General features: G+C 41.6%; 1 pseudogene; it reads right to left on the minus strand.

Annotated features, from left to right (window-relative positions):
* Positions 1-910: 910 nt before the first annotated feature.
* Positions 911-2,670, minus strand: LOC129402235 (uncharacterized; annotated as a pseudogene).
* Between the last annotated feature and the right edge of the window lie 220 nt (positions 2,671-2,890).

The following is a 2,890-nucleotide window of genomic DNA, read 5'->3' on the forward strand; positions in this document are numbered from 1 at the left end:
AAGTTGAAAAATGATTCATCCTCAGGCCAGGATGATAGTACAGGAGGTAGGCCTTGCATGCCTTGCACCTGGGTTTGCTATGGTCCAGGAGCCTGCAAGGAGTAATTCCTAAGTGCAGAGGCAGTACTAGCTTTCGTGCTGGGTGTGCCCTAGAGCAAACAAACAAGCAAGCCTCCAGAAGTTTTGTGGCATTCTTATTAGTTTTTAGTGAAACAGAAAAATAGCACTCATTCACAGGGTTGTTATATAAAATGACAGCAAGCTCAATCTGGAAAAGCAAAATGCTCAATAAAAGTTTGTTTATTTAAAATCATTTTCAGTACTTTTAAGTTTTCCATGTATAATCACAAACTCATTTTATTTAATCCTCAGAATCCCACAGTTTGGGAGATGTCAAGAGGCTAAAACTTGGTGAGTTACCTTTAGACCACAAAATTATTTTAAGGATTAAATTGTATTTATCCTGTCTCTTTTCCAAACTCACTTGAAGCAGTTTCAAAATATATACACTTAAAAATCAATAATTTGGAAAATTGGGATCAATTAAAAAGTGAGAATAATAACCAAACTTTAATTTATTTTCTTGAGTTGTAAGTCATATTTGGTTCTTAAAAATATTGCAAAAGAAATGGTTTAGATGCTGGGATTGGTTAATTTTTTAGTGTTTCTCATTTCCCTTTTGTACTCTTCTTTTTAAAAAATTTTCTACAATAATTATGAATCACCATGAATCACCATGTGGAAAATTACAATGCTTTCAGGCTTAAGTCTCAGTAATACAATGCTGAAACAACCATCCCTTCACCAGTGCCCATATCCCACCACCAAAAAAAAACAAAAAAACAAAAACACAGTACACCTCCCATCCCACCCCCTCGCACCCCCCCTGCCATGTAACTGATAAATTTCACTTTACTTTCTATTTACTTTGGTTACATTCGATATTTCAACATAAACTTCACTATTATTGTTAGGAGTACCCCACTAGAGTCAGACCTGTTGTGAAGAGATATAAGGTTTTGGATTTATGTACTTTAGCAACTAAGTCCAGGGAGATTTCTTCCAGATATTGGATCACTGCAAACTTGTAAACCCCATCTGTGGTCCTCATAATATGGCAGTCACCACACCCTTCACCTGTGGCAAGGAAGAGGCGAGAGAGAAATACCTTTCCCCTCCTGGGCGGGCATGGGGCCACGGCTTAGTTCTCAGTCTGGAGACACTCTGTGAGGAGCTGCCCATGCCGAAAAACATAGCTGGCATCTGGAGTCACGCTTGTGCAGCTTTGGAGAGGCCACACACATGTGCGGCCCCTGGGATCACATCTTGGTGGCAGCAGGGCAATGGCTTTTATCTAGAACTCTAAGCAGTATAATGGAGTGTAACCTCAGAATCATTTTTCAGCAAACACATTAACTAATGCTTCTTACAGCACTGTTTACAAATAGCAGAGGGTGAAAGGATTTTTTTATGGACTAAGATTATTTGGACTAAGAATGTTTAGTAACACATTCATGAATATCATGAACCAACCAACCATTAGACACAAGAATACACTGTAGCATTGTCAACCCATTAATCATCGATTACTCGAGCGGGCGCCAGTAGCATCTGCATTTGTCCCAGCCCTGAGATTTTAGCATTGTAAACCTTATGCCCTCTCTCCGTGGATGCTGCATGCCAGCTGGATGTCCTTGGGCATAATGGTGACGCGCTTGACGTGGATGGCACAGAGGTTAGTGTCCTCAAAGAGCCCCACCAGGTAGACCTTGCACGCCTTCTTGCAGCTCCAGGAAGGCTGAGCTCTAGGAGCGCAGGTCGGTCTTGAAGTCCTGTGTAATCTCGGACACAGCCGCTGGACTGGCAGCTTGCAGATGGGCAGCTTGGTGGACTTCTGGGAGCGACAGATCCCGCATAGTGCCACAAGTTCCAGGCCGGTAGCCATGCAGCTTCTTCATGCTGCCCATGGCCGCGTGCTCTTGTGGCCGCCTTGGTGGCCAGCTGCTTGGGGCGCCTTCCTGCACGTAGACTTGCGCACCGTTTGCTTGATACAAGCCTTCTTGTTCTTCCCAATTCAGCTGGAGACTCCCTGAGGGTTAGGGAAATGAGACCCATTTTTGCTACTGTTGTTGGCATATTTAGTACGTCCGGGGTGGCTTGCCAGGCTCTGCCATGTGGGCGGGATACCTTTGGTAGCTTGCTGGGCATTCTTGTATTCACAAGAATACAACAGAGAACAAATGCCTTATTGCTTTTTACAATTGTAGAACCAGAAAATGATTATTTGTTTAAGTAGTGTAATCTCTAATTATACAAACTTCACTAAATACTTCATCACTTCTATTCCAGATTTTGGTTTCAATAAATGTGAGCCTCACTCTTGTGAAATCACTTTTTTCTTAAAATCTTTTCCTACTGTTTAACTGTTATCGCTAATGTTTTTGGAAACTTGATGAAAGTAAATGAAAATTCATTCAAGCTTGACTTTTTAAAGTGCTATTCGTTTTAAGGGGTTTGTGGGATGTCTGTTTAGTTTTCCTAATCTGATATATCTGGAAACTTTTCCAAGTAAAAAATGTGTTTTCTTGCTCCCTTGATCTCCCTCTTTCTTTCTCTCTATCTCTCTCTCACACACACTCTCTCCCACACTCTCTCTCAAACACACACACACACACACACACACACACACATTTACCACTTACTCTCTTACCTCTCCCTCCCTCCCAAAGAAAAAACTACCCTTGCTGAAAACAACCAAAACTCTCCTGCCAAGAATTCTCTAAGTTTGAAATGTAATATTAAAAAAAGCACATACTAAATATTAAAACAGATTTTACTGGATGAACTTCACAGTCAGGGGTGGGAGGAGCTGTGACACTCCAGTAGGGAG

The sequence above is a fragment of the Sorex araneus genome, chromosome 2, assembly GCF_027595985.1.
Source record: "Sorex araneus isolate mSorAra2 chromosome 2, mSorAra2.pri, whole genome shotgun sequence".
Lineage (NCBI taxonomy): Eukaryota > Metazoa > Chordata > Mammalia > Eulipotyphla > Soricidae > Sorex > Sorex araneus.